Source organism: Amblyraja radiata, chromosome 28 (assembly GCF_010909765.2).
Source record: "Amblyraja radiata isolate CabotCenter1 chromosome 28, sAmbRad1.1.pri, whole genome shotgun sequence".
Taxonomy (NCBI): Eukaryota; Metazoa; Chordata; class Chondrichthyes; order Rajiformes; family Rajidae; genus Amblyraja; species Amblyraja radiata.
Genome location: NC_045983.1, coordinates 10,957,745 through 10,969,064, shown reverse-complemented (window position 1 = coordinate 10,969,064; position 11,320 = coordinate 10,957,745).

Below are 11,320 nucleotides of genomic sequence, written 5' to 3'. Positions count from 1 at the left end.
TGCATTTATATAATACAATTAACAAAAGATTGCTTTCATAAAGCACCCTAACAAGATGTTGCCTTTATGTGGACCCTTTAAGAGAGCCAGCATATATTTGTATATTTAACTTGTACCTTGAACAGAGATGTATATTTAAATAGCTTCTTTTAACAAGAGTCTCTATTTATTTTTCCAACTTTAACAGGATGCTGCTCTAAAATAGCACCTTGGACAAGGGGTTATGGTTACATACGTCTTCTGCAAACACTTGCATTATTTATTATGGCCACACGCAAACTAGAGGAACAAACCCTGATATGCCGCTTGGGTAGCTTACAGTTCAACAGTATGAACACTGAATTGTTCAATTTTAGGTAACCTTCCACTTTTCCCCTTCCTCTCTTTCCTGTGACCCCCTCACCCATTTCTCCCACTATCCCAAGCTCTCCCACCCCCCTCAGACTGTGCCCTTCCACCCATATCCCTCTCTCTGGCTTTACATTTCACTCATCTTCTCTCCCTATCTGATACACCTTTGTCTCTTGTTCTTCTCTTGCCTTTGTCCATCCATTTGCCAATCAACCCCCCACCCTCTCATCTATATCCAGGCTCCCAATACTCTGTTTAAAAAAATGCCCCACACATCTCCATTGAACTTTCCCCATCTCAACTTATTGCAACAGTTCCAACCTGGAAAAAGGGTGCTGACTGTCTACCCTGTCTATGCCCGGGTTCTAACAGGGATTTGCATTCATGTAAGATCTTTAACAACCGTTTGCATTTGCAATTACATTTATAGAGAGCTTGCATTAATGTTACCATTTACCAAGCTCGTCAATGCCTCTACTTCCTTAGATTGAGGAGATTTAGTATTTCACCGAACACGCTCGTGAACTTCGACTGATTTACGGTAAAGAGCTTACATACTGGTTGCATCACGGCCTGGTTGGGTAACTCAAATGTCCAGGAATGAATGGGGCTGCAGTGAGTGGTAGACATTGCCCAGTCCATCACAGGTACTGACCACCCCAATTTCAACGGGATCTATAGGATGTGCTGCCTCAAAAAGTCAACTAATATCATCAAAAACGGTGCCCCCTCATTTCACTCCTAACATCAGGAATAAGGAACAGTGGCTTGAAAACTGTAACCACCAGGTTAAAGAACAGCTTCTTTCCAGCAACTGTCAAGTTCTTGAACTCTGCACTGGACCAATAAAACACATACGTCAGGCTGTTGTTTATAGACTACAGCTCGGCGTTCAATACCATCACCCCCTCCAGGCTGTTTACCGAGCTCATGGAACTGGGTCTCTGCGAAACTCTCTGCAACTGGATCCTCGAGTTCCTTATCAACAGACCACACACAGTCTGTTTGAATTGGCAAAAACACTTCTTCCTCAATAACCATCAGCACTGGAGTAAGTTCGCCGACGACACCACCGTTGTTGGACGAATTACAGATGGTGATGAGTCAGAGTATAGATGTGAGGTCAATTAAATGACCAAATGGTGCCAGCACAACAACCTGGCTCTCAATGTCAGTAAGAGCAAGGAACTGATCGTGGATTTTAGAAGAGGAAGGATGAGGATCCACAAACCTGTCTATATCAACAGTCCACAGAAGATGGTGGATGGTGGAGAAAGTCAAAAACTTCAAATTCCTGAACCTTTTCCTGGATCCAGCACACTGATACAATTATAAAGAAAGCCCATCATTGCCTCTACTTCTTGAGAAGATTGCGGAAATTTGGTATGTCAGAGAGGATTCTCTTGAAGCTCTGCAGGTGTACAGTAGAGAGCACATTGGCTGTTGCATCACGGCCTGGTTTGGCAACATACATGCCCAGGAGCAAAGAAGATTGCAAAAAGTTGTGAACACTGCCCAGTCAATCATGGGTTCTGACCTCCCAACCATCGAAGGGCTTTACAGGATTTACAGGAGTCACTGCCTCAAAAAGGCAACCAGCATCATCAGAGACCCACACCACCCTGGCCACGCACTACTTTTACCCCTGCCATCGGGAAGAAGGTACAGGAACCTGAAAACTGTAATGTTCAGCTTCTTCCCTATAGCCATCAGGCTATTAAACACTACAACCTCCAATAAGCTCTGAACCACATAGACTATTTTTGTTATTATTGCACTATTATTGTTTGTTTTTTATGTGTATGTATGTGTGCCCGTGTGTTTACATATATGTGCTATATATATATATATATATATATATATATATATATGTGTGTGTGAGAGAGTATGTGTAAACCTGTATATACACACACACTGAACTTTTTTTTCTTGTTTATTATATTGTTTGCGGTGTACTATGTTTACATATTCTGTTGTGCTGCTGCAAGTAAGAATTTAATTGTTCTATCTGGGACATATGACAATAAAACACTCTCTCTCAGTAACCACTTCTGAGCAACTGCGATCTTCTGTGGACTGTAATTTTTGTTGCACTGCGGACTTCGATTTTGTACTATTATAGTTACCTGTTACTGTTAATTTATTGTACTATTGATTATTATACATTTATTTGTGTACTATTGCATTTATGAGCCTATTAAGTTGCAACAAGTTGCAGAAAGTAAAAATGTAATTGCCCCATTGCCTGTATATATGACAATTAAAGTATTGACCAGTGGAAGTTTACATTTAATGCCACCTTTACCAAGAAGCATATTCACAAAAGCTTAAATGTATTTTGCACCTTTAATACAAGCTTTTATTTACGTATATATATTTATGACATTTATATGACATGTTACCTTCAAAGTAGCATTTTAGAAAATCTTGCCCATAATTAGCACATTTATGAAGAGTTTGTATTTACATAGCATCTTTAAAAAGAGCTTACATTTTTATGCAACTTTAACACAAATTTGCATTATTCCCAGTAGTGAGTGTATTATATTACATCATTAAATTAACAGTGAGTAAACATAGCCTGACTGGTTGCACCATGGCCTGGTGCACCTATTTCAAAGCACAGAAAGACAAGAGGCTGCAGAGAGTAGTGGATTCAGCCTGGTCCACCAGTCAGAGGGTGGTGAATCTGTGGAATTCTTTGCACAGAAGGCTGTGGAGGCCAAGTCAGTGGATATTTTGTAAGGCAGAGATAGATAGATTCTTGACTAGTACAGGGGTCAGAGGTAATGGGGAGAAGGCAGGAGAATGGGGTTAGGATGGAGAGATAGATCAGCCATGATTGAATGGCAGATTAGACCTGATGGGCCAAATGGCCTAATTCTACTATTATTTATGATCTTATAACCTTATGGTCCATCATGGGCACAGCCCTCCCTCCATTGACAGCCTCTACACGAGGTGCTGCCTCAATGAGGCATCTATCATCAACTATCACCACCCTCCGAGCTATGCCATCTTCTCGTTGCTACCGTCAGGCAGGAGGTGCAGAGGCTCAAAGTCCCTTACCGTTCTACATTCCTACAATAGCTACTTTCCTACAATCCCTTCAGGTTCTTGAACCAACCTGCACAACCCTAATCCCACCTCAGCAATGCAACACTACAGACCACCTCATGCACTACCATGGACTTGTTTTCTAATGGTGTTTTGCACTTGTCTTTCTTTTCACTGTCTTGTAGAATCTACATGTAATTGATGAAAAAAAAAACTTTTTTGTGTGTTGTCTATGTTGCTGCTGCAAATCAATTTTATTGAACATGTACCCCAGCGAACGATGGTCGGCGTGGACTCGGTGATCCGAAGGGCCTGGTGACTGTGCAAATGGAAGCTGCAAAGCCCCAGATCAGGAAGGTATACCTACCATTGGGTTATGTTGCTTAACAACCATTATCCATACAGGAATAAGAGACCAATCTAGGACAATCCCTGTCATCTGTTCTATATGGATCAGCACCCAGACTAATCCATTAACCAATAAACACTCCAGGTGAAAAAAAACCTGAAATTCTTTTTGAAGTCTGGTCTCCATTTGTGGGGAGCTTTGAACATACCACAGTCAATGCCACTGACCAAGATCAATAACTAGACGGTCCAGTGTTGCAGAGGTTAAATTAAGACTCGTTCCTGAGTGCAACTGATAAGGCAATTCATCATTCATTACCTATCCCAAAACATTATGTTCAATTACCACTGCAGGAACTGGAGCACTGAAATACTAGCTCAGGTTTAAGATTATTAATGTCACGTGTACAGAGGTGCTGTGAAAACCTTTGTCTGTCTGCTATCTAAGCAAATCAGATAACACTATATATGAGTACATTCAAGCCAAACTTGGGTACAGCAAGTAGAACAAAGAGAAAAATACCAGATTTCAGAATATAGTTTCACTGTATTGTAATGTAACATTTCCAGAGGAAAAGTCCAATATCCGCAGTGAGGTAGGTTGAAAAATTGGGACTGTACCCTAGCTTATGGAAGGAGTGTTCTGAAGTCTGATCATCGAAGGGAAGAAGCTGTTCCTGAGTCTGGTGGCACACACTTTTTTTAATCAAGCATTTGCATCTTCTGCCTGATGGGAGTAGGGAGTAGGAGGAATGACTGAGGAAGGAAAGGTTCTCCATTATGTTGGCTGCTTTCCCAAGGCGTTTACACGTTTTGCCCAGGTGGTCCTGTATCCTCCCACATCCCAAATACATGCAGGTTTGTAGGTTAATTGGCTTCTTTAAATTGCCACAGTATGTGTCGAGAGTGGATGCAAAAGTGGGATAACAGAACAGAGATCGATGGTCAGCGTAAATTCGGTGGGACGAAAGACCTATTTCCATGCTGTATCTCTAAACTAAACTCACCTTTGTCCAGGTCCATAATTTGTTTTCACTATCTGTCACTAATAATAAATTACCTCTTTAATTATCTCTTTGGTATTGATGGAATCTTGCTGTGAGTAAATTAGTTGCTGCATTCCACATTTTATCAGAGTGACTGTTTCATAATTACTTAATTGGTTCAAATATTAAGGTAGCATAGCGGTTCTTTCCCTTTTGGACAACAATAACCTTCCCCGAGTCACCAGAACCATCTGTAATTGAAAATGATAAAAAAAACCTGCAGACACTGGAAACATGAAACGAAAGCAGAACATGCTGGATATGCTCAGCAGATCAGGCAGCATCTGAGGAAGCAGAGTTAACATTTCAGATCTGAGACTCAAAATAAGAATGAGGTTTCAACCTGGAACAAAACATAAAGCGCTGGATCAGGCAGCATCTGTGGAGGCATGTTTCGGGTCTGAAGAAGCTCGGAAAAAGTCACCTGTCTATTCCCTCCACAGATGTTGCCTGACACACTGAGTTCCTCCAGCACTTTGTGTTATGCTGAAGTTTCCAGCACTGCAGTTCCTGTGTCTTCGACCTGGCACGTTATTTTTGTTCCTCTTTCCCCCTCAGCTGCCTGATCTGATGTGAGTTTCCAACATTTTCTGTCCATGCTTCTCCTTCCCCAGGTCAGTGGTGAGGAGCATCAGTCATGTAGTATCGAACAACCTCAGCATCTGTCTTTCCTGGTTGTTCAAGGCCTCATTGATGGTGATGAACCCAAAGCCTCCCCCCTCCTAACACCAGCTCAACACTCAAGCTGCACAGAGGCCGCTTCACAATGGAAACACCCTCTGGTCTATTGTGATGCTCTGTTTGATATCCTAGTAACTGAAACGATAGCAGCAAAGAAACTTCATTGTCACTGATTCCACACTGTTTCAATCATGCATTGTTTGTCTAATCAGCTGCTGATTTGGTCAATTTATTTCTAATCCACATTCAGCAGAATCCCTGTTTAATCTCCTCAAACCTTGCTTGCAGGTTCCACTGGGAGATATTTCTGGGTGGACAATCATTCACAATCCATCCTCGGTTAACCCTGAAGCCATTTCCTACAGTCAATCCAATTTCCTCTATGAGTCTGAAGAAGGGTCTCGACCCGAAACGTTGCTTATTCCTTCTCGCCATAGATGCTGCCTCACCCGCTGAGTTTCTCCAGCATTTTTTGTCTACCCTCGATGAACTAAATTAAGATTCTACGACTTAATTAAACCCCGCCGGGGTTGAAGAGCTCCTGGAGCGGGGCCTTACAGCACCGCCCCGCGCGGCTTGGAATGGCGGCGGGCTGCGAGCGCGCACCGGGGGCTCTAACACCAAGACCCGGTGCGCGAACTTGCATTACCCGGCGTGGTTTAATGGCCACGGGACAATTCGCCATCGCCCGCCGGGGGCTTTGACTTTGACTCTGACATGGGGGGGGGAGAGTGCAGTGGAGAGAGAAGTTTTTTTGGCCTTCCATCACAGCAATGTGATGGATGTTTATGTAAAATATGTTGTGTCTTGGGTCTATTTGTTGTAATGTATGGCTGCAGAAACGGCATTTCGTTTGGACCTCACGGGGTCCAAATGACAATAAATTGAATTGTATTGTATTGTATTGTATATCTCATCCCCTCTCATCATACAGAAACATACAGCTCCTGTTTCCTCCCACATCCCCCAAAGATGTGCAAGTTGGTGGGTTAATTGGCCATAGTGAAATTGCCCCGAGTGTAGAATCGTAGAGAAAATAAAATGCGAGTCATGTTAGATTGCTGTAAATGGGAGGTTTCGTTTGAAAGATACAGCATGGAAACTGGTCCCTCTGAATCCACCCCGACCATCGATTACCCTTTCACGCTAGTTCGATGTTACTTTTGCTTCCACTCCCCACACACGAGGAACGATTTACAGAGGCCAATTAACCAACAATCCCACCTGATTTTGTGGGAGAAACCGAAGCACCTGGAGGAAACCCACACATTCACAGGGAGAACGTGCAAACTGTACAATGACAGCACCCGAGGTCAGGAAGCTGTGAAGCTGTTAGACAGGAGCTCTACCAGCTGTGCCATTGTGCTGCCCCAGAGTTGATGGTTGGCACAAACGTGTTGGGTCAAAGGGCCTGTGCCTCACTCACTCACTCACTCACCCTTACCCATGGCATTTTGAAGGATGTGCCTAGAATTCCTGTGCTGCACTGAGTCCAAATCTGGTCATTGATCCTCCGTCCACATTACAATCCAATGTTAAGAGTGTAGGTGGTTGCAAGACCGGTGATCTAGAGTCTTGAACTAACACTCGACAGACCCAGGTTCAAAATCCATCTCGGCAGCTCTGGAATTTTTAACTCAACTATTGTTTATAATCTGGAAGAACTGGTCTCAGTAATGTTGACGTGCCAAGAACTACTGAATTATTGTAAAAATCAACACCCTTCAAGGAATGAAACCTGCTCTCCTTGCCTGGGGTGACACTATGGTCTGTGAGTTGGGTGACTCCAACCCACCACTCTTCAATGCCCACTGGGGTGGCACTGCAAGACCACCCGGTTATAGGCAACCTCTCATTACAGCCGTTCAGGTAATAGAAAATCACTCATACAGAATTCACAATTCACAACCCAAAAATGTAAGTATGGGAATAAAATCGCTGTCAGCGAATTTTTATGAAAAAAAAGTAAGTAAATACTGTAACGCCATTATTTTTTCAACTCACGTTTCTTGATGTGGCTTCATGATGCAGAGAAAACGAGATAATTGCTGTAGAGCATTACAGCGCATTCAAATCAGTGTTGCATAGGATATTCACCAGCAGCTAAGGGCAACAATGGATGGACAATAAACGCTGGCCTCACCTGCAACACCCAGGTCCCAGAAATTGAATATGATGTTGATTGGAGTTTGGAATCTAGTGAGATGGCATGGATGGGAACAAGCCCTTTGACCCTCTGAGTCCATGCCAACCATTAATCACCCGTTCACACTAGTTCCACGTTATCCCACTTTCTCATCCACCCTCTACACAGGAGGGGCAATTTACAGACACCCATTAACTTACAAACCTGACCGTCTCTGGGATGTGGGAGGAATCCGGAGCACCTGGAGGAAACCCACGTGGTCACAGGAAGAACGTGTAAACTCCACAAAGACAGCACAAAAAAGGTCAGGATTGAAGTTAGGTCTCTGAGATAGCACTCCGACCAGCTGTGCCACTGGTCTATTGTGCTTGAGTAATGGGGATAAGCCAGGACTTTCTTTGTAGCGTAGGAGGCCAAGGATGACTTATTGAAATGTACAAGATCACAAGAGGCATGGATAAAATTAACCCTCACAGCCTTTTTCCCAGGTGAAGGATAATAAAACCAGAGGGGGTAGGCTCAAGGTGAGAGAGGAGAGATTTTAGAGGGACCTCAAGGGGTAACTTTTGCACTCAGACTGTAGCAGGTGCCCGGAACAAGGTGCCAAAGGAAGTTGTGCAGGTGGATACAAATATGACTTTCAAAAGACGTTTGGACTGATATATAGATAGGAAGGGGAGGGACGTAAGCTACCTGGGACCAGCCCAGAATGCCAACTTGTACAAGTTGGGCAGTAAAGCCTGTTTCCATGTTGTACAGATGATTATGAATAAACAATAACAAGTCACTCCTTCAAATGTCCTGTACTGGCGTCAACCAGTTTAACTCACCAGCCCGGTGTGCGAGGGTTCCATTCATCGGGCATTCACTCGGTTCCAGTGCTGGACTGGCTCATCTTCCAGACAGTGAATGTTCCATCCACTCACACCCTTATGCAATTTTAATGCACTGTTTTAGATGTTACTAAATCTATTATAATTTAGTATTGTAATACAAGTTCCAGTGAAACAGTTAACTTTAAAGGGAATGTAGGAACCGGAGTGCTGTGTGTGGAGGGAGCATAGGAAAACAGGGGCACCGTGTGTTGAGGAATGTATTGAAGTTCGACACAAAATGCTGGAGTAACTCAGCGGGTTTGACAGCGTCTCTGGTGAATGTGGATAGGTGACGTTTTGGGTCGACACCCTTCTTCTGAAACGTCACCTATTCCTTTTTTCCAGAGATGCTACCTGTCCCGTTGAGTTACTGCAGCTTTTTGTGTCTCTCTTTGGTGTAAACCAGCATCTGCAGTTCCTTCCTACATACATATTGAAGTTCACTGGATTGATTCCTGGCATGAGAGGTCTGCCACGAGGTGGAGGGGTAAGAACCACATTCTCCACTGTTAGTGGGGTGAACAATCGCCTTTCTTGGTGTGACAAGGCGTGGATCACCCCGAACACTAGTTCTATCCTGCACACTAGGGACAATTTATAGAGGCCAATTAACCTACAAACCTGTACGTCTTTGGAGTGTGGGATAAACCGGAGCACACGGAGAAACCCCACGCGGTCACCAGGAGAATGTACAAACTCCGTACAGACAGCACCCGTAGTCAGGATCGAACCCGGGTCTCTGGCGCTGTAAGGCAGCAACTCTACTGCAGCGCCACCCGAGCTGTTGCTTCTGGACTGAGATCGAGAATTTCTTCCATTCTCAGAAAATCAGGGATCTGGGGATAGGGTGGTGAGTGGGGGAATGGTCTAAGGATCAGAAGTGATCTCAGAGGATAGCAGAACAGGGCTGAGGGGCTGAATGGCCTTCCCTTACGCCAATAAAATGTATGTAGTTGACTGTAAACCCATTTGGGAGCCTCTGAGATCTGAAGTGTATGGCAATAAAGTGAAGCTGGTTCCCTCTAAGGCAATGATTAACTTCCTGATGACTTTGGTGTCAACAGAACACTCTCCTCCCTCGGTCTGTTCAGCAGAGAGAACCCTGTCAATCATTTTTTAACCAACCTATAAGCTGCTCCAAAACTCAACACCCCGCCTTCCCTGGCTACTCGAGGCCCAATTGATGGCGATGAACCCATAGCCTCCCCCCTCCTGACACCAGCTCAACCCTCAGGCTGCATGGAGACCCCTTCACGATGGAAACTCCCTCTGGTCCATTGTGATGCTCTGTTGGACTTCTTTGTTACTGAAACTGTAGCAGCAAACAACTTCATCTTCACTCGATTCCACACTGTTTCAATCTTGCATTGTTTGTCTAATCGACAGCTGATTTGGTCAATTTATTTTAATCTACATTGCACACACTCATAGAACAGTGCAGTACAGGGTCAGGCCCTTTGGCCCACAATACCTGTGCCATACACGATGCCAAGTTAAACTAATCACCCTCTGCCTGCACATGATCCACATCCCTCCATAACCAAGTGCCTACCTAAAAACCTCTTAACCACTTTTTTGCTTCTAACACTAACCCTGGCAACGCACCACCCTCTGTGTAAAATACTTTTACTCTGCACATCTCCATTAAACTTTGCCTCTCATTTATAAGTTCTGCCTTCTAGTCTTTGACAATTCCACCCAGCAAAAAAGGTTGTCTACCCTATCTGTGTCTCGCATCATTTTATGAGGTATGGGGCATGGGGGTGTGAGGGTGTGGTGTGGGGGTATGAGGGTATGGGGGGGGTAGGGGTGTGAGGGTGTGAGGGTGTGGGGCGTGGGGTATGAGGGTGTGGGGGGGTAGGGGTGTGTGGGGGTGGGGCGTGGCAGTGTGGGGTGTGAGGCGTGGGGGTGTGAGGCGTGGGGGTGTGGGGGTGTGAGGGTGTGAGGGTGTAAGAAGCTGGAAGAGACAAGGGGCAGAACAAAGTATGACAAGTAATCGGTGAACACAGGCGAGAGAGATTCTTGATAGGCAGATGGTTGGACAAAGGCCAGAGATTAAAAGATAGGAGTGAGACAAAAGGAATGAAAAGTTGCGCATTGTGAAGCCAGAGGCGGAATGGAGGGGTAGGGAGCGGGGCCAACCTTGCTTTATAGTTAATACCCTTTATTCCAGGCAGCATTCTGATAAACCTCTTCTGCATCCCCGCCAAAGCCTCCACTTCCTCCCTGTTATGGAGCGATCAAGTATAATTCGCTGATTCATCTCCTTAAGTTTCCCCAGCAGGTTCCACTGACATCCGTTTCAGGTCGGCAAACCTTTGCAGTTGAGCCTCCGTTGTTCCTGAAGCCAAACAGATTGCACCTCAGAGCGGGCACAACAGTTCCCTCTGGAGGCCATGAAGCCGGACACATCCAATCCATCAATTGCTGCCCTATCAGTCTTCCCTCATCATCAGCAAAGTGATGGAAAGCGTAATTGAACTCGTCTTCATGGAGTACTTACTCACCGATAACATGCTCACTGATGGGCCGAAGGGCCTGCTTCCAAGCTGCATCTTTCAATTTAATTCAACACGCAGCCTGATCACATCCACTCTGCCAAAGTTGACCAAACAGCAGAATTACAGGGGTTAGAGGCGATAGGCGTTGACCTCAAGTTAGCATTTGACCTTGGAGGCCAGGTAAAACTAAGCAAGTGAGCCTCAAGGGGTAAAAAACACCAATGGTTGGCTTCTCAAAGGACAAGGGTTGTGATTCTTGGAACTCAATTATCAGCAGGCCAGGCTGCATCTCTGGAGAACATGGATAGATGACAT